The sequence below is a fragment of the Mauremys mutica genome, chromosome 2, assembly GCF_020497125.1.
Source record: "Mauremys mutica isolate MM-2020 ecotype Southern chromosome 2, ASM2049712v1, whole genome shotgun sequence".
Lineage (NCBI taxonomy): Eukaryota > Metazoa > Chordata > Testudines > Geoemydidae > Mauremys > Mauremys mutica.
Genome location: NC_059073.1, coordinates 164,078,870 through 164,100,790, shown reverse-complemented (window position 1 = coordinate 164,100,790; position 21,921 = coordinate 164,078,870). Strand labels below are relative to the sequence as shown.

At 41.9% G+C, this 21,921-nt stretch overlaps 1 protein-coding gene across 1 annotated transcript in view; it reads right to left on the bottom strand.

The window, feature by feature from the left end:
• The window catches only part of SEMA5A (semaphorin 5A), a 668,529-nt gene that overhangs the window by 575,227 nt on the left and 71,381 nt on the right, over positions 1-21,921 (bottom strand). The gene's annotated exons all lie outside the window — the stretch shown is intronic.

Sequence of the window (21,921 nt, the reverse complement as noted above, 5' to 3'; positions counted from 1 at the left end):
AAAACTGAGGCACAGCACCTCATGGCATTGGTGGCTAAATGCCAAGACACCTACACTTTTACAGCTATTGCTATCTGCATTCTGTTAGCAGTACTGCACCCCAACTTGTTTTCAGGCACCTGAGGACCAGGAACCCCAAACCTTGCTAGGACACTTATGAATAACACCATAGGGTTTAAAGGTATTGAAAGAGGGTGTGTAACCAGAGACAAACAGGGATTTTATATGTACTGCCTCCGCTATGGACAGTGTCCAAGACTCCGGCAGTAAGTTCAGGAGGAGGGTGTGACGTTGCACTCCATAATGTTTTATGGAAATATGCTTATGATTGTAAATATGATGTAATTGGAATGTGCTTCATGCATAAGATCTCTTGTAAGGTATCATTACAAAACTTATGATCTACTGAGTGCGTTCATCCTATTTGTTTGCATGTATTATTTCTACATTTGGGAGCCGCGAGCTGTGGATGCTCAGGTAAACAAAGTGTCTCGCGGCCCACCGGGGCTTACCCTGAACAAGCAGGGAAGTTTGGAAACTCCTGTATTAAGTGGAAGCCATTAAGGGTGCTTCAAAATCAATTAACCGTGAATGGGTTTGTTTACTTGCAAGCCTTCCTGTGTCAGCCAGCTCCTAGGTAATGAAGAAGGAGGTCTTACAGTGACATGTGCTCATGTCACCTGAACTGGAATCCCTCTTAAACCTGCTGCTTTTCCAGTTAGAAGGAGGGGTGGGAACCCAGAGACACAAAAGATTCCCGCCTTGTGCCAAAGCTATAAAAGGGGGTGGAACAGAACAAAGGGGGCCCCAGTGATGAGAAAGACCCTGCTTTTCACCTAGGTTACCACCTGAGCAGGGGTGGCAGGTTTGTAGAAATTTTGGTGGTGCCCAGAACCCGCCCCTGCCAAAACTCCACCCACCCAAGGCTCTGGGAGGGAGTTTGGGTGAGGGAGGAGGTCTGGGGTGCAGGCCTTAGGCTGGGGGAGGGGATTGGGGTTCAGGCTCTGGGAGGGAGTTTGCGCAAGTTCATTCTTGTCTGATACATTGTTTAAAAAAAGTCCTTTGAGGCTCAGGTCACCTGAAAAAGAGCTCGTATCTCTCTTGCTCACAGAAGCTGGTCCTATAAAAGATATTACCTCACCCACCTTCTCTCTCTAATATCCTGGGACCAACATGGTGACAACAACACTGCATAAACATATATTATATTTAACAGTAATAAAAATCTGCTGTTAAGAAATGGTTGAGCTATTAAAAAGTACAACTTACAGCGGAAATTTTGAACTCAGTATCCCTGAAAAATGAAACAGAGGGACAGATCCTCAGCTGAAGTCAACAGAGATGTGCCTGCTTACTCTAGCTGCGGCTCTGGTCCAGAAGCTATATCCTCCAGTTTATGGACATTATGTTTTAACATAAGTGGGAATTTAGATATATTATTTAGGCCAGCACAGGGCTTTCATATCATTCCACTGATGTAACAGAAACATATTGAATGAAAAGATAACATAAAATTCAATATTGAGGCTATAAAGTTCAAACAAAGTCCCATTCACAATGTCATGATGATAAAAAAATAATTTACTGCTATTCAGCAAAAATGAGAGAACATTTTCCCATGCTTTTTTTGATATATAGAACACCTATTCCAATGAATTGGTGTGGGTGATTTCTATGAAAACACTAAAACAATAATGTTTTGATGCTCCACATTGTCAAAGCAATACCTCAATTCCACATCAAGTTTGATCTTGCATAAATAGTGAGGTTAATGTTATAATTCTAACCTGGTTTCAAGTCACAATCGAGAGCCATACAGAGATATAAGGGCCAAAATCCTCATCATCCTATTTAAGAAGAGGATGGAAAGGGGAGTGTCATTGCTGCTGCATTGGTCTCCCATTTCCATGACCCACAGAAGCTCCTCCATGGAGACTCCATGAAGACTAGGCTTCTCTACTGGGTAGAGGTTAGGCTGTGATTAAAGGCTTTAGTTGGGGGAAGAAAGAGTTTTTCATGGCTTGGAACCCTCTCCTACAAAAATAAGCCACAGGATGTTGAAGGTAAGCTGACCCTGTAAGGTGTCAATGCAGATGTGCAGGTCTAGTGAAGAAGGTGGTGAAGAGAGTCTTCTAGATTTGGAAACAACAACACCACACTTACCTAAGAAAACAGGGCCTGGAGCAAGGCTGGTCTCTAGGCAACCTAACAAGCACAGCTGGCCTGTAGCAGGCTGCCTAATTAGCTACAGTGCCTGATTGGTTGTAAGAGTCAACAGACTGGCTCAAGCCCACCAGCAGCAGGAGCTCAGTGGCTATTCAAAGCATTAACCCATGGCTGTGATAGCTCCTGTGCCTGCTTGTTCCCTGCCTTGCCCCAGGTAACCGAGTTCTGACCCTCAGTTCCAATTCCTGACTTTGACTTTGGCTCTGACCCTTTGCTCTGGCATCTGAGGGGGAAGGGCTGACTCCTGCTCTAACCACTGGGCATGACCCCCCACATCCTGATCCTCAACACCATCAAAGAATTCCACAGAATCCAGTTATATTTACACTGCAATTAGAAGGTCTGATCACCAGCACATCTAGACATACCTGTACTATAGAGCATAGCTATGGAAGTGCAAGCAGTGGGAGGGGTTAGCCATCCGGAATATGATCCCATCCAAGACTCTAGGTAAGAACTCAGGGTGCTAGTCCAACTCACACCTCTGAGGCTACACTCCATTTTTAGTGCACTAGTTTGATCAGAGCTAGCTTGGGTATGTCTCCTTGAGCTGGGAAGTGCAGATAATATCCTGCATCAAAGCTAGCTCAAGCAACAACAGCAGTGAAACTGCAGCAGCAATGTTCCCAGGATCCTGGGCAGGCAGAGATACCCTGTGCAGCTGCCTATGCTACTGCAGCTTCACTGCTGTTGTTAATCAAGCTAGCTTTGATCTATGTCTACCTGTGCTGCAATCACACCTCCTGATTGCAATGTTTCCAGGTCCCTATATGTAAATAGCCTGTGCAAGGGATGATTCAGATATGAAAATGGTACTGCTACTTTACTATATATGTTACAAAACCTCATACACTACAAACCAACTATGGTAACTGTAATAACGGTGTGATACACAATATTGCCAACACCAAATGTTCATAAATCATGAGTCTCCACTACAAAATTATGAGACTGACTTAAAAATAATATTTTAATTTTTTTTTTGCTTTGTGCGTTTTGATCCCTAAGGTGTCACACTTTCAAGATCTTCTCCACATTCCCGTGGGCTAGAAACTTGCTATTTAAAATGAAAGGTGAGAGTCACACATGGCAACATTACTTCAGTAGTTGTAGCTTTAAGAAAAAAACACAAAACATTATAAAGCTGATGATAAAATCATATTTGGCAACACTGGAAGAAGCTCTTTTCATGCCACCTGTCAAATGACATACTCAGCGTTGCAAAATGTTATACCTCTGTCATATGAGTTTTATACATGCTTTCAATGCAAAAAACAGGTGAAATTCATAGTGACTGAATTTTGCTTTGAGATATTGAGGTTTGTCTCCAGAAGGGTGAAGCCCAGGCTCCATTTTTATGGACAAAATTTGTACTCACAAAATTTGGCACCAAAAAAATTAAGTGCAAACACAAAACTACACCTGTAACTAACAAATAGCTCCTGTAATAAAACAGATACATTAATCAGATTTGTTTCCCTATGTAAACTGCACGTGCAAAATGAACTCACATAAAACCGAGCAACCCTTTAAAAAGATGACTGTTTAGATTACAACCAGAAATTGAAAAAAAAAATTCAGGAGTTGCAAACCCACATAGTTTAAAATCCAAAAAAGGATTGTGAAGTGTAATGGCCATTTTCTGCACCATTTTAGAAATAATTATGTGCTTGTCAATACAGTGTTACAACCAATTAAAATTGGTAATTTTTCAGAGAATCAAAAGTTTTATGCAGGAAGAGGTTATATATACATACATTTTAATGGTAATGAGTATTATTTTAGAGCCCAATCCTGCACTTTTTTCACAAGAAAAACATAATCAAGTATTTAATTGTGATGGTGGTGTCTAGGTCTTTCAGAATGCATGTTTAGAAGTTCAGAATGTAGGGATCTGAAGGGTGAGAGTTTGAAATGCAGCGTCCAGTGTTTAAAATAGCAGCTCTGCACAAACATGCAAGATAATTACCTTCTGAAATAATAGTCATCATTAGCAATTCAGATACAACTCTGCTTGATGCTATTCTAGGGGTCACCTGGACAAAAGGTCATCAAATTAATGTATTGTTAGCGCACAACTGAGACACCGAAATAAAATCAGTTATATAAATCAGCTTCTTCTTGCCCAGGATTTACAAATCTAATCCTTTGCTGGACCCAGGACCTTCACTTAGTATTGTCCAATGCTGCCGTATGTCAGTGAGTTAGTTATGTTTCCTCATTCATATTTAATGTTAAGCCAGAAATGCTAAAGGAGAGTGCCAAACAGTTAAATAAAATAAAATAAATAAATAAAATAAATCGGAGAAATCTGAAATTCAGCCTTTCAGATGTTTGGCACATGGTGCTTATGGCAATAATAATAATATTCTTTTAAATGCTTTCTCTTAAAAGGAGGCTTCCAACCAAAAACTTAAACTTCTATCTGAATTTGTTTTACCTATTTTTTTTAACAAGTAAATCCTATTACTAAAACTGAAAAAGGACACAGGAAAATAGTCTATTTTTTCCAGTTTACTTATTTGTGCATTTTTAACCAATACTTTCTGCATAGTTTGACAGTTTTACATGTAGGGTCATTAATGACTCTATTCTGTAAACATTTATACAAGTTTAATTTTACACAGGTGAATAGTCCTATTAAATTCAATGGCACTAACTCACATGATGCGTAAAATTAAGCATGTGTATTTGCAGGAACAGGGCGTTGGTCATTTCCCCCTATTTGTGTGGGTCTTTTACACAGCAATGGGAAAGAGAAAAATGTTTAAAAATAGGAAAATATGGATATAAGAACGTAAGAACACCCATACTGAGTCAGACCACTGATCCATCTAGCCCAATATCCTGTCTTCTGACAGTGGCCAGTGTCAGATGCTTCAGAGGGAATAAACAGAACTGGGAAATTATTGATTGATCCATTCCCAGCTTCTGGCAGTCAGAGATTCAGGGATACCAAGAGCATGGGATTGCATCCCTGACCAACTTAGCTAATAGCCATTGGTAGACCTATCATCCACTAAATTATCTAATTATTTTTGAACTCAACTATACTTTTGGCCTTCACCTTATCCCCTGGCACTGAGTTCCACAGGTTGACTGTGTGTTGTGTAAGAAGGTTTTCCTCATGTTTGTTTTAATCCTGCTGCCTCTTATTTTCCTTGGTGACCTCTACTTCTTATGTTATGTGAAGGGGTAAATAGCATTTCCCTATTTACTTTCTAAACACCAGTCACAATTTTATAGACCTCGATCATATCCTCCATTAGTTGTCTCTTTTCCAAACTAAGCAGTCTCAATCTTTTTAATCTCTCCTCATATGAAGCTGTTCCATACTCCTAATCATTTTTTCTGTACATAGTATCCATAGTAGGCATACCATGTATTTATATAGTGACATTATGAAGTTGTCTATCTTATTATCTGTCCCATTCCTAATGATATTCTAACATTCTGTTAGCTTTTTTGCCTGCTACTGCACATTAAGCAGATGTTTTCAGAGAACTATCCATGATGACTCCAAGATCTCTTTCTTGATTAGTAACAGTTAATTTAGATCCCATCATTTTATATGTATAGTTGGGATTATGTTTTCCAATGTGCATTACTTTGCATTTATCAAGATTGAATTTCATCAGCCATTTTATTGCCCAGTCATCCAGTTCTGAGAGATCCTTTTTAACTTTTTGAAGTCTGCCTGGGACTTAATTATCTTGAGTAATTTTGTATCATCTATACATTTTGCCACCTCACTGGTTTACCTTTTCCAGATCATTTATGAATATACTGAATAGGACTGGGCCGAGTACAGACCCCGGGGGACACCACTATTTACCTCTCTCCAGTCTGAAAACTGACCATTTATTCCTACCCTTTGTTTCCTATCTTTGAACCAACTACTGGTCCATGAGAGGACCTCCTCTCTTATCCCATGATTGCTTACTTTGCTTAAGAGCCTTTTGTGAGGAACCTTAACAAAGGCTTTCTGAAATACACTATCAATTGGATCACCTTCGTTCACATGCTTGTTGACACCCTCAAAGAATCCTAATAGATTGGCAAGGCATGATTTTTCCTTTACAGAAGCCTTGTTGACTCTTCCCCAATGTATTGTGTTCATCTATGTGCCTGATAATTCTGTTCTTTACTATAGTTTCAACAAATGTGCCTGGCTCTGAATTTAGGTTTACCATCTGCAATTGCCAGGATCACCTCTGGAGCCTTTTTAAAAAATTGGTGTTATATTAGCTCCATTATCTGATACAGAGGTGGATTTAAGTGATAGCTTACATACCACTATTAGTAGCTCTCCAATTTCACATTTGAATTCCTTCAGAACACTTGAGTGAATATCTTTTGTTCCTGGTGACTTATTACTGTTTAATTTATCCATTTCTTCTAAAATCTCCACTATCTACACCTCAATAAAGGATAGTTCCTCAGACTTTTCACCTAAAAAGAATGGCTTAGGTCTCCCACAAATAATTCATTTAGGTTCTACACAACAGCTTTGTTTTCCTTCAATGCTCCTTTAGCACCTCGATCATCCAGAGGCCCCACTGATTGTTTGGCAGGCTTCCTGTTTCTGATGTACTTAAAAAAATTGCTGTTAGTTGTGTCTTTTGCTAGCTGCTCTTCAAACACTTTTTTGGCCTGCCTAATTATACTTTTATATTAGACTTGCCAAAATGTATGCTCCTTTCTATTTTCCTCACTACAATTTGACTCCCAAGTTTTAAAGAATGTCATTTTGCCTCTAACCATCCCCTTTTACTCTATTGTTTTAGGCATGGTGGCATTTTTGGTCCTCTTACTATTTTTTTTTATTTGGGGTGTACATATAGTTTGAGCTTCTATTGTGGTGTCTTTAAATAGGTTCCATGCAGCTTGCAGGCACTTCACTATTGTGACTGTTCCGTTTAATTTCTGTTTAACTAGCTTCCTCATTTTTGTGTAGCTCCTCTTTTTGAAGTTAAATGTTACTGTGATGGATTTCTTTGGTATTCCCTCCTCCCCCTCCCCCACAAATTTAATTACACTATAGTCACATTACTGAGCAGTTCAGCTATATTGACCTGTTGGACCAGATGCTGTTGCGTCACTTAGGACTAAATCCAGAACTGCCTCTCCCCTTGTGGGTTCCAGGACCAACTGCTCCAAGAAGCAGTCATTAAATGGTATGTAGAAAGTTTTTAAGAGCAGTAAAACTGGCCGGACAGACTCAAGGGTAGATGAAGCACCTGAAACTGCTTTTAACTCATTTTATTTTCAGCTGAGTAGATTTCAAATCAATATCTCCCTTCTTTCCCCACCCTCTTGTGTTCTTGAACAAATCTGAAAAAAATCCATTTATAAACAATTTGATTTATTGTTAATATTTTCCTCTCTCTTTCCTAGTTCTTTACTATTTGTTTTTAAAGAATGGATTTCCTTTGACTGCTTATAACCCGAGTCACTGAAGTTGAAACCAGATACTGGAGATTGGTATCATGTAACTGGATATCCTCATCCGAAGAATATCTGCCACTAATGTTTGGAGAGGAAGAGATGTTGGGACCTGCCTACTACCTTCCTCATAAGCAAGCAGAAGGCTCTCCTTGAGCAAAAATTCCCATGTTTAAAATAAAGGTCATGATTCATTGTGTTTGAAGGTCAGACCATGGTTCAGGGGAATTCTTATTTTAAACAAACTGTTTCAACTACACCTTATTATAATCCTTTGCAAGATCATAATTTCTTATGCAACCAACTGTGATGTCATAAACAATACTATAACTTCAGGAATAAGCAATATGCTCTTCTGAAGAATTGGGAATATGTCTGTACAGTTTCTAAATTCTATGTGAAACAAGTAACTCTATGGGTCTGTGTCAGGCAGCAAATCCCCTGTTGAATGTGCTGCCTTTTGCATTCTCCTTAGACTGTTTGCTTCCATTTTGGGTTCAGATTCCAGAGGCTGGGGACAAAAGAAAAAACACTAGAGGGTAGATGACTTAAGAACACAATCATTCAAAATCCGTTCGCTATAGACAAAAAACTGGTCCCTGCCCAAAAGATCTGATTAGTAGCCTGGGGGATGTCACTTTGGCAACAAAGTCACTTGGCAGAGGTTTGTGTTCATGTGGGGAAGCTGGGAAGAGTGTCACCTAACACAAAAGGGGCTGAATATTTTAAAAGGGAAGAAAGTGGTCTGCTCAGGGGTTCATCTTCTCCAACCCATGAGAGAGAGAGTGACTACTGACCATGTAAAAACCTGAATGAGGCAAAGGACATCCTGCCTGCCTTCCTAGACATGGATGGTCCCCAGGGATTCCCATGGGAAGGATGAGATAGAAAGTGAGGACACTGCAGTTTCAGATGTTTATTGTTTTATACAATCTGTTCTCTCCTGAGCTTTACATGATCAAGTATTAAAGAACATAAATGTGTTAGACTATGCAAAGTGTACAGAACTTCATTAAAGTGCACTTTGGAACTTTTAGTTTGTGCCAACAGGGTCTATATAGATCAGTTAGTGTGCCACATGTTAGTTACCTGGTAGAAATCACCCCTCCTCCTTCCCCCTGCCCATTGCTGTTCCATGTAGATAATCCCTTAGATACTATGGTGCCACAATAAAAACACTTAATACTATGGTGCCACAATAAAAACACTTTCCAAATAAGCCTCCATTTGGTTCTACAAAATCAAAAAAGTTGCGCTTGCTCTCATGTGAGCATTTACAGTTAACATATACATCAACCTCCATTGCTAAAAAGGATATAGTCAAGGTATTTTTCATTGTTTTCATTTTTTTAAATTAACCTTAAAACTCAACTTACCTTACCAGTATTTTCCTTGTTCCCATATCCCATATGATGTTGTGGTTTTTTTTAATACAGTTGTGCATGAATACTATCTTCCTCACTGAATAATAATTTAAATATATGTATTAATATGTATACATACTTAGTATATATTGTTCTATAACAGCCTTAACCATGTCCTGTTAATGTAGACTTCGCAGTTCTATTAGCCTTGTTTTTCTTCTAAAACTCAAAGGAAATTCAACATCTACCAGCCCTAGTGGAATTTCTAGTAGAATCCTTTTGAATAGTTCATGTGATCGCTTTAAAACTGAAATTGGTCAACTGGAATTTGTTAGAAAAAGAGATTCTCCTCTTTAAAATGTCTACTGTATCCTTCCAAGACAATATTCTCAGGATGTCATTTTGTAATTTAATGAATATCTACAGACAATAAAAAACAATATACAAACAAGGTGTTTGACAATTAACTTTATTGTCAATGTCCTTCTAAATTCCAGAATGTTTTAACAAATGATTTGATAACCATGTCAGCACCAGCAGATAAGTTTCCTGTATGCAGGGATAAAAATTAAAAAGCAAGTTGATATGACATTTATATCATAGGTTTCATATTAGGGTAATGTGTCCTCACTCTAACTTCACTGCCTTTCATGTTATAAAAGAAATTATGATTTCGGAGAAGTCTCAAGCTTTAGTGCCAATTACACTAAAGAGAAATATGACCATTATTATACAGTGATAAGTAGCAGATGGTTTGCTCATTTTGGGCAATGAAGAGTCAATTCGTTCAATAGGCTTCAGATCAGGCACTTACTTTTGTTCTTTCTTCAAGAAGATAAATTGGAGAAGGTTCAGAGAAGTGCCACAAAAATGGTTGAAGGATTAGAAAACCTTCCTCATAGTGATAGACTCAAAAAGCTCAATCTATTTATTTTAACAAAGAAAAGATTAAACTTGACTTGATTACAATCTTCAAGTATCTACATGGGGAACATATATTAATAATGGGTTCTTCAGTCTACCAGAGAAAACTATAATGTGATCCAATGGCTGGAAGTTGAAGCTAGACAAATTGAGATGGGAAATAAGGCGTACATTTTTAACAGTTCCATAATTAACCATTGGAACAATTTACCAAGGTCAAATTAGATGATCCATTTGGCTTTGAATCCTTTGGAATCTATGAATCTATTAATATCTCACAGGTGACCCCCTATCTCTATAAGAGATTGGACCAACCCCCTGGATTTGAACAGCCCTGAATCTGTGCAAGAGACACACAGAATAAGGAGTCAAATATTCAGTTTGATTGGGGCCAGATGGCCTAATACATTTATAAGTGAAATCACAAAATAAAGACAAGCCCATAACTAAAATGTCTATTTTATATTGTAGCAGAAATCTCTTTAAACAAAAGATTGTTTAATTTTTTTTCTTAAAAGAAAAGATCACATATTCCAAAATGGTTGAAAATGAAAGTCAAATGGGATTATAAATACACTTAATATATACAAAAATATTGCTACTAGGTCAGGTGCATTAAATCATGAAATCCCATATGTAAAATTCTCTTAAAGAAAATTACAGGCTATGCAGCTATTTGTCCTATTCACATCACCACAATGTCTTGTTCTGCAGAGAGGCTTGCATAATTCTCAGATTGGTTCAAACATTTAGCTTTGTGCATCTATGTAGAATCCACTAGTTGGGTTCTCATGAAAACACATAGGATTAATATTCCATCTTCCTGATTAAAAATATCCTAAGTATACACTGAATATACACCCAGATATTAAATACATTTTAAAACATATATTCAAATAGATTACCAATACAACTATAGCTGTTGGATATTTAAGAACATCTTTTTAAAAAAATGCATTTCTCTTGCTGTCAGTTATATATAGGGAAAATAAATGTGTCTGTGCAATTCATGCCATGAGCTTGCAATGCCTGTTGTACAGCTGTTCACATAAGGATGGTTCATTGGTTAAGGTCAGGCATTTGGCATTGATGAATTTATATTCCAAGTCAGAAGGTGAGAATAACCAGAGCCTGGACTCTCTTAAGTATAGCAAAACTCGGGGGGGAATGCATCTAGCTCATGAGGTGGTTAGTTTACCCAGCAATGAAGCAAGTGATCTCACATTAGGATGCATCTGAGTAGCAGTACCTTGGGGCAGTGGTTCTCACTGGGGTATGCAGAGATGTTCCAGGGGGTACATCAACTCATCTAGATATTTGCCTAGTTTTAAAACAGATTACACAAAAAAAACCACCAGCGAAGTCAGTACAAACTAAAATTTCATACAGGCTTGTTTATATTGCTCTATCTACTGAAATGTAAGTACAATATTTATATTTCAATTACATTATTTTATAATCATATGGTAAAATGAGAAAGTAAGCAATTTTTCAGTAATAGTGACTGATATTTTTGTATTTTAATGTCTGATTTTGTAAGCAAGTAGTTTTTAAGTGAGGTGGAACTTGGGGGTACGCAAGACAAATCAGACTCCTGCAAGGGGTACAGTAGTCTGGAAAGGTTGAGAGCCACTGTGTTGGGGGAAACCAAGAACAGATAGCCAGTGATTTAAAAAAAAAATGGTACTGTATATCACTGCCCTCAACAAGACTTACCAGAAAGCAGAAAAACTCTTGAAAGATTGGAATCAATCATCAAACTGAGTCAAAAAGGGAATGTAAGTGTTCATGCATATGTATTTATACCACATCCATGGTGAAAATAGCCATACAGATGATTCCTTTGTTTCTGCAATCATATGACAAGCTTTATATAATAATTCTGATCTCCTCACCTGAAATTCAATGAGACCACATTCCATATAAAAACAGCCAACCATAAAGGACATATTTTGGCTCTTTTCAACCAAATTTTAGGAAATTTCCTTCACAACAATAGTGGTGGGACATGAAGTTTGGCCAGTACTCATTGCTGGAACAGGTACAGATTCATGGTCCACCATCCAGTCATACTGCCAGCAAAACGAGACAGGGGAGGGATAGTTCAGTGGTTTGAGCATTGGCCTGCTAAATCCAGGGTTGTGAATTCAATCCTTGAGGGGGCCATTTAGGGATCTGGGGAAGAAAAAAAATAGTGGGGGATTGGTCCTGCTTTGAGCAGGAGGTTGAACTAAATGACCTCCTGAGAGCCCTTTCAACCATGATATGACTGCTTTATTCCATGGGAGAGGCAAAAGGAATCTTCCCTTTCCAATGAGAAAGAACACTTTTTTAACCCTCATAGAGCAAAAGTTGGGAACTTAAAAGTTACAAAGCTTTAAAAATGAATGTATTATTAAATAATTATGACATTTCCTTTCCTTTGACTCCTGTATAATCAGATTCATGGTAACTGAGGTTCTCATCCAGCAAAGCCAATGTTAAACTTAATCACATGCTTAAGTGCTTTGCTGAATTCGAGCTAAGGCATGTGGTTTTACAGGTAGAGGGATATGGATAACAGTACCAATAAATAAGTTTAGAACTATAAAATAGTATGTGTGTGTGTATATATATATATACACACACACACTATATGTGGTATATGCTGGATAAGTGATGGTGTGGTAAGGTGTGACATGAAGGTTGCATCGGCACTTGTTTGGCAAGGATGGTTCATGGGTAAAGAACAGGCATTTTGGTACTGATGAATTAATATTCCAAATCAGCAGTTTAGAATAACTAGAGCCTGGAATCTCTGAAGAATAAGGTTTGCAAAGCTCAGTGGGGGGAAAAACACATCTAGCTTGTTCAGTACGACCTTCATCACTCATTCATGGTTTCACCACACATGAGTAATGAGGCCCTTCTAAGCTCATGGCAACAAAATCTTTCCTGTCTTCTTACATGTCATATTAAGGAGCAACAGGAGCTTCAGCTGAATTTGAATTATAAACTGAATTTTGTCATCCCACATACTCTAAAATCCACAAACCAACTTGTAATTTAGATCAAGGACTTATGTAGAATTTTTCTACTATATTTGAATTAAATTGGACAAAGAAATCCTGTTAAACTAAAAGGTGCTGACTAGAATCTTCCTAAAGATGAAGCAAGGGGCACTGTCCCTCCCCCTTTCTCCCAGGGGCTCCTCCATATCTCTAGAGATATTGGTGAAATTATACCAGCATAATTATACAGTTGTACTTATACCAGTATAACTCCCCATGTGGACACAATTATTTCAGAATAAGTGTGCCTTTACCCAGTTTAGTTTATGTTGCTTGGAAGTGGTAATCAATGGGGAAAATTCCCATTGTCTTCAGACAGGCAGCATTTCACCCATTGTCCCTTTCAAAGGGCATGGCTACACTGTCCTACAGTTCAGACAATGAGAGCTGTGAATAGCAGTGCATGCCAAAATGCTGTGCTGTCACTCCCCTGTGTGGATGCTATGGGAGCAAGCCTAAAGGTCACCGAGTTCTCACAAATTTAGTCCTCTTCAAACAGGACTGGATGAGTGCAAACTAGGAACCTTTAAGTTCACAGCCACAGTGTCCATGCAGTGGAGTGACAGCACAGCACTTTGGTGCACACTGCTCTTCACACCTCAGTCTGAGGCCTGGTCTACACTAGGACTTTAATTCGAATTTAGCAGCGTTAATTCGAACTAACCGCTCAACCGTCCACACCAGGAAGCCATTTAATTCGAACTAGAGGGCTCTTTAGTTCGAATTTGGTACTCCACCCCGACAGGTGGAGTAACGCTAAATTCGACATGGCTAGCTCGAATTAGGCTAGGTGTGGATGCAAATCGAACTTAGTAGCTCCGGGAGCTATCCCACAGTGCACCACTCTGTTGACGCTCTGGACAGCAGTCGGAGCTTGGATTCTCTGACCAGCCACACAGGAAATGACCCGGAAAAATTTGAATTCATTTTCCTGTCTGGGCACTTTGAATCTGACGTCCTGGCTGGACATCGGGGCGAGCTCCGCAGCACCTGCAACGATGCAGAGCTCTCCAGCAGAGGAGTCCGGCCAATCCAAGAATAGAAAGAGGTCCCCAGCATGGACTGACCGGGAAGTCATGGATCTGATCAGTGTGTGGGGCGAGGAGTCTGTGCTGTCCGAGCTGCGCTCCAGCAAGCGGAATGCAAAGACCTTCGAGAAGGTCTCCAAAGCAATGATAGAGAAAGGATACAGCCGGGATGCAATGCAGTGCCGCGTGAAAATCAAGGACCTGAGACAAGGCTACCAAAAAGTCAGAGCGGCAAACGGACGCTCCGGAGCCCGGCCCCAGACATGCCGCTTCTACGAGGCACTGCATGCCATTCTAGGTGGGTCTGCCACCACTGCCCCACCAGTGACCGTGGACTCAGTGGATGGCATAGTGAACCTGGACAGTTCCTCGGCGATGTTCGCCGATGTGGAAGATGAGGAAGGGTCTGTGGAGGACGGCGCAGGCGACAGCCAACACAATACCGCTTTTCCTGACAGCCAGGATCTCTTCATCACCCTCACAGAGATCCCCTACCAACCCTCCCCGGCCGTTAACCCGGACTCTGAATCAGGGGAAGGATCAGGCGGTAAGTGCTATAAACATGTAAACATTTATTTTTTATAAAACAGGTATAAAAAAATAGAAATACTATATATACAATTTTCAATGAAAAACTATATGAAAAGTAGGTCCACACATATAGGGATTGAACAATAATCCTCCAGGGACAATTCAAGAAAGGTCTCATTTAGGTCCTCGAAAAGCCTCCGCAGGAGGTTCCTGGGGAGAGGTGCCTTGTTGGGTGCTCTGTGGAAGCACACTCTTCCGCGCCAGGATATCCTTATGTAGATGGGAATCATCGCCTCCACAAGCATGGCCGCATATGGTCCTGGTCTCTGCAGGGCTTCCCTTAGCATCCGCTCTTTGTGACTACGAGGGACCCGCATCAGGGTGATCTCGTTCATGAAATGCTGCATCTAATTAGGGCAATTAGTGTATTGTTACTGTTGTGAATGGTTGACTTTTACTTTGCATAACAATGACCCTCGCTTAGCAGCCACGTGTTGTAGGCCACATAGGAAAAGCATACATTGATCTTTCCCGTGCACTGGCGGGAGTGGCTGGAAAAGGGTCAGAGTATATGATTTCCAGATTGCCTTTAGCGGGAGGGCACAGCTATCCATTAACTGATAAGCAGAATGTACTGTAAGGCTTACCAGGACTGTCTGCTAGACGGATTCAGCTGTCTCTCCCCACTTGTCCGCTCTCCTGTGCAATGCCGCAGCCAATGAGAGCGTATTCCGAAATCTAGAACTTGTCCTGAGATCTCGTGAGACTTGTTGCCCTGTATGGTCTTGTTCAGAGAAACTGACTAGACTGTGTTCACTGTTCGCAAACATGTATCTGTTCAAGGAAATCAGTTACTTTTCCCATCACACAGCTTCGGCTCTTTCCCGGGCTGCCCCGGCATCCCCCTCGCAGAGGCTGGCTCAGATTAGGCGGCGAAAGAAAAAGACTAGGGACGAGATGTTCACGGAACTGATGGCTTGCTCCAGAGCCGAGGCGGCAGAGCAGAGACAGTGGAGGGAGACCTTCTCTCAGCAGCAGCGCTCACACAGCGAACGGGAGGACAGGTGGCGGCAGGAAGACCAGCAGGCGACTCAAACGCTGCTTGGGCTAATGAGGGAGCAAACGGACACGCTCCGGCGCCTTGTTGATGTTCTGCAGGACCGCAGGCAGGAGGAGAGAGCCCCCCTGCACTGTATCTGCAACCACCCTCCAACGCCAAGAAGTCCTGTCCCCCCCTCACCGAAAATTACAAGACGGAGGGGCGGTAGGGGCCGTGAGAACTGTCACTGCACCACAGCTGAGCGCTAATGTACCACACACCTCTGACGCTATAACTGTGTAGAAGCGCTTCCCTTACAGGATCACCCAATCCCAAATCCAAGTTTCATCACCCCACTATGTAGTAGATTAATAAAAGCTGTTTGCTGTTGTTCACTCTTTCCGTCACGTCTTTCGTGTCAGAAGACTGTGTATGTAGGGGGGGGCAGGGGATTTATAATTGCACGGTATAGCCTACATTACCAGGGTACAGACTTGGGGCCATGATCAACTGCAGGGCACACACACACTGCAGTCAGTAGGCACCAGGGTCACTTTGTGTGGTGTATGCTGCCCCGGGTCATTCTGTGATGTGTATGCTTGTCCAGGGTCCTAGCGCCTGCCACCCCCTTAATGTTAAGGCACGCTGCCCTTACCATGCACTTCCACCGTAGCAACGAGCCTCTCCGCTGCCCTGAGCCCCAACAAGAGCCCTCATCCACGGACAGATACTCACCCTTCCCCCACACCCCTCACCCCTTCCTACGCCCAAACCCGCAGCCCACTGCCGTCATCCAAACCCCTATCCAAAGAAGGCACCACTCGCCCCTTCCTGCAAACCCACCCCTTCCTGCAATCCCTCCCCTTCATGCACAACCACTTGCAACCGTCCCCCACCCCAGAGACCTATGTAGGAGCAGGAGGATGTCATTCCTCTATGGAACAAGCGGTCTGTACATCAGTGCACACCGTGCCCAGCACAGTATGCGTCCATGTTTCAACACCTGAACAGAAATGCAAAGTAAAACAAAGATTTATTAATAATGAGCGTAACAATTAATTTGCTTTAAAACGTGCTTTGGAAGTGGGGGAAACTTGGAGAACGGGGTATGTAACCGCAGATCGAAATCGACACATACAGACACAGGCCCAGGGTCAGTTTCTCTTGAAAGCAAGTGTAGAGTCATAGGTTAACCTGCTCTCCGAGGAAACTTGCTTTCAAAGCCTCCCGGATACACAGCTCTTCCCGCTGGGATATTCTCTCGGCACGGGTGTCTGGCTGCAGCCAGGCGATTTGCCTCAACCTCCCATCCGGACAAAAAGGTCTCGCCCTTGCTCTCACAGACATTGTGGAGCACACAGCAAGCAGCAATAACTACGGGGATATTCTTTTCGCTGATGTCCGAGCGAGTCAGTAAGCTCCGCCATCTCCCCTTGAGACATCCGAAAGCACACTCCACCACCATTCTGCACTTGCTCAGCCGGTAGTTGAAGAGTTCCTTCTCTCTGTCCAAGGCGCCTGTATAGGGCTTCATGAGCCAGGGCATTAGCGGGTAGGCTGGGTCCCCGAGGATCACTGTAGGCATCTGCACATCCCCAACCGTTATTTTGTGGTCCGGGAAGAAAGTACCTGCCTGGAGGCGTTTAAACAGACCAGAGATCCTGAACACACGCGCGTCATGAACCTTGCCAGCCCACCCAACGAAGATGTTGGTAAAACATCCCCTATGGTCTACCAGTGCTTGCAGCACCATTGAAAAGTAGCCCTTTCGGTTAATGTACTCGCTGGCCTGGTGGGCTGGTGCCAGGATAGGGATGTGAGTCCCATCTATAGCCCCACCGCAGTTTGGGAATCCCATCGCGGCGAAGCCATCTATGATGTCCTGGACGTTTCCGAGAGTCACTACCTTTGAGAGAACTTGCTCAACGATTGCGTGGGCTACTTCAATCACAGCAACCCCCACGGTAGATTTGCCCACGCCAAAGTGGTTCGCTACTGACCGGTAGCTGTCTGGCGTTGCAAGTTTCCAGAGGGCTATGGCCACTCGCTTCTGCACACTCAGGGCTGCTCGCATCCGGGTGTCCTGGCGCTTCAGGGCAGGGGACAGCAAGTCACAGAGTTCAAGGAAAGTGCCCTTACGCATCCTGAAGTTTCGCAGCCACTGTGATTCATCCCAGACCTGCAGCACTATGCGGTCCCACCAGTCCGTGCTTGTTTCCCGGGCCCAGAATCGCCGTTCCACACCATGAACTTGACCCATTGCCACCATGATCTCCACTGCGCGGCGTACCCTGCTTTGTGAGAGGTCTGCGCCACTCTGTGAATTCCTGTCCTCACCGCGCTGCCGGAGCCTCCTCGCACGATTTCTCAGCAGCTGACTGTGGAAGAGGTGGACGATAAGGTGCGAGGAATTGACAACGGCCATAAGTGCAGCGATGATCGCAGCGGGCTCCATGCTCGCAGTGCTGTGGCGTACGCGCTGTAACCGACAAGAGAAGGGCGCGAACAGATTTCCCGCCGGAGCTTTCAGGGAGGGAGGGCGTGATTGACGGTTCAATGACAACAGTTACCCAAAAGCACCCTCGACACATTTTTCCCCCAGGAGGCATTGGGAGCTCTACCCAGCATTCCAATGGGCAGCGGGGACTGCGGGAACTGTGGGATAGCTTCCCACAGTGCACCGCTTCCAAAGTCGACGCCAGCGCCGTTACTGTGGACTCAGAAATTCGAATTAGTGTATTTACTGTGGATACACAAATTCGACTTCATAAGGTCGAATCCACAAATTCGACTTAAGTAGATTCGAAATAGTCTTGTAGTGTAGACAAGGCCTGAAGTGACGCCGTCGTACCCAAAGACAGAGTTCTTCCAGCACTAGAGCTCCAGCAGTGCACCCTCAGCTCAGCATGACTCTGCCTTGTGAGATCCATTAGTGAGCCCTCAATGTTGCAATCTCTTTTGATTTTATTAAGCTATGCAGATCCATGGGTGCTTAGATATTAGGATTATGGCAGCCTTATAAATGAGGCAGATAGCCAGAGGCCCACAGTCAGCAGCAATGTAATTGGAACTGAATTTGGTTACTCAGCTCTTCTTTAAACATTTGCTTTACTTCTCTCCCATGTTTTACCTCCTACAATATTATTCATTCACAACCCCTAAAAATGCATTCTGAAAATGCTAGCTGATATTTCTTCAACTCGGAAATGGATTATATGAATAACTAGTATGCATGAAGAATACTGTATGGGAAGTATCCTGCCAATGATCAGTTTTCTATTTTGTCTACCTTACTGAACTCTCATTAAAAGTATTATGATCTCAGATTAAACTATCCCACTTTATTAGTTGTTTCTCACACATTCAATCCACATGGTAAATCAGAAGGAACATAGGGCTTATTATATTTCATGATAAATTTAAAATGATCATTCTTCAATTTTGGCATCTAATAAATGCTACATTTTGGGGTTTAAAATATCATCACTGTTGAACAAATATTGAAAAAGGAACTAGATATGTATTTATTGGATAAGGATGTTTCAGACATCCCAGATTCTTGTTTAATCAGCCATCTTTGTTCAAATATTTCTTTATTTTATGCATCCCTAGATGGCAATGTAACAAACATAATATTACACTCTGGTACACCTGCGATAGACATTTACACCCTGCCTCTCTCCCCTCCCCCCCTGCATATTCTAGAAGATAGTGTTACTGTGAGTAAGTTTCTCCATTAAATATTATAGAAGGAGATTACTTTTCTATCAAGGGGCTATTTTTGATTGGGCAACAGCATGACAATTGATTTGAGTGAGAAAATAGTGTGCATCATACAAGTTGAATAAATAGATTTAGAGACTTTAAAATTCCCCTTCCTTTCTTTCCCCAAATGAATGGCTCCATTACTTTCAATAGGTATATTTGGTTTAGAAAGTAGTCTGAACTAATGAGCCATTAGAAAAATACATACACTTATCTCTGCAGATACCTGAACCAGTCCCATCTTTGACTAATCACTCATATGCAGTTGTTATGGCTAGCTAGTTAGTCTGTGTCTTTGCTTTTTTTGTGCAAGTACATCTGGAAATACTGAAATTCATTAGGATTACATTCTAGGAGGAAATCAAAGATACTGTATATGCAATATGTTCCAATATAAATAATCAAAATAGCTATAGAATTATTCCAACAAGGCATTTCATTTCTAAGAACTTTCCTGCATTAACTTTTTTAAATTAGCTTAGTTAGTTTTATTAATATTTGGTTAAAATTATTAATATGTACTTTAGTGCTCATGTAAATGAGAGCTCAGTCTGGATGAATACTTCAGGAAATTTTAAATCTTGTCTGTAAAATGCAGGGATTTTCAATAATTCGAACTGAACATGAATCACAGAAATGTAGGGCTGGATAAAGACCTCTTTTTTCCATTAGGAAATATAGTCTCAGACAATTAGAAATTTCTGAATATTTTTGAACGTATGTATTAACAGAGAACATAATGTTATTTGCCTGTGGATGCATGTTACAATTATACAATACTTTAAAATAGGTACGCAATCCAGTTGTCCAGGGCTGATGTTCCACAAGTTATGGTGACATATGGTTACAAAAAAAAAAGAAAAAAAAAAAAAGAGGACCTGGACTTCTGTGTAAGAAAGCAGACACATCCATATAGATAGAATCATAGAAACGTAGGACTGAAAGGGACCTCGAGGTGTCTCCTAATCCAGTCCCCTGCACTCAACGCAGTACTAAGTATTATTTCTAGATCATACCTGACAGGTGTTTGTTAACCTGCTCTTTAAAATCCCCGGTGATGGAGATTCCATAACATCCCTAGGCAATTTATTCCAGTGCTTAACCACCCTGACAGTTAGGAAGTTTTTCCTAATGTCCAACCTAACCTGCCCGTGCAGCAATTTAAGCCCATTGCTTTTTCTCCTATCTTCAGATGTTAAGGAGAATAATTTTTCTTCCTCCTCATTGTAACAATCTTTTATGTATTTGAAAACTGTTATGTCCCCCCTCAGTCTTCCCTTTTCCAGACTAAACAAACCCATTTTTAATCTTCCCTCATACGTCATATTTTCTAGACGTTTAAACATTTTTTTGCTCTTCTCTGGACTCTCTAGTTCATCCACATCTTTCCCAAAATGTAGCATCCAGAACTGGACACAATACTCCAGTTAAGGCCTAGTTATTGCAGAGTATAGTGGAGAATTACTTCTGGTGTCTTGCTTACAATATTCCTGCTAATACATCTCAGAATGCTGTTTGCTCTTTTCATAACAGTGTTACACATTTGGCTCATTTATCTTGTAATATGACCCCCCCCACCCCCCGATCCCTTTCTGCAGAACAACTTCCTGGACAGTCATTTCCCGTTTTGTATGTGTGCAACTGATTGTTCCTTCCTAAATAGAGGACTTTGCATTTGTCCTTATTGAATTTCATCCTATTTACCTCAGACCATTTCTCCAATTTATCTAGATCATTTGAATTTTAATCCTATCCTCCAAAGCACTTGCAAGCCCTCCTAGCTTGGTATTGTCTGCAAACTTTATAAGTGCAGTCTCTATGCCGTTATTTAAATCACTGATGAAGATATTCAACAGAATTGTACTCAGAACTGATCCCTGTGGTACTCCACTCATTATGCCTTTCCTGCTTGACTGTGAACCACTGATAACTACTCTCGGGGGACCAGCTTTCCAACCAGTTATGCACTCACCTTATAGTAGCTCCATCTAGATCAGGGATGGGCAAACTATGGCCCGTGGTCCTCATCCGGCCCATTGGACCTTTTAATCTGGCCCTCGAGCTCCTGCCAGTGAGCAGGGTTGGAAGCTTTCCCAACTCTGGTGCTCTAACCAGGGAGTGGGGTTGGGGTTTGCCTTGCTCCACTCTTCACGTGCAACAGTGCCATGTGGCTCCCAGAAGCAGGGGCAGGCAGGGGGCTCTGCATGCTGCCCCCGCCCCCAAGCACCAGCTCTGCAGCATGGGAGACGGAGGGAGAATGGGCCACTGTTTCCAGAAGCTGTTTCAGGTAAGGGCTGCCCGGATCCTGCACTCCTGACACCCCCGACCCCAATGCCCCAACTGCCTGCACCAGTCCTGATCGCCCTCCAAACCCTTTGATGCCAGCCCAGAGCATGCTCCTGCACCTCAAACCCCTATCCCCAGCCCCACCCCAGAGTCTGCACCCCCAGCTGGAGCCCTCATTCCCCCTGGGTGCCCCAATCCCAACCCCAGCCGGCCCTCTATACAATTTCAATACCGAGATGTGGCCCTCGGGCCAAAAAGTTTGC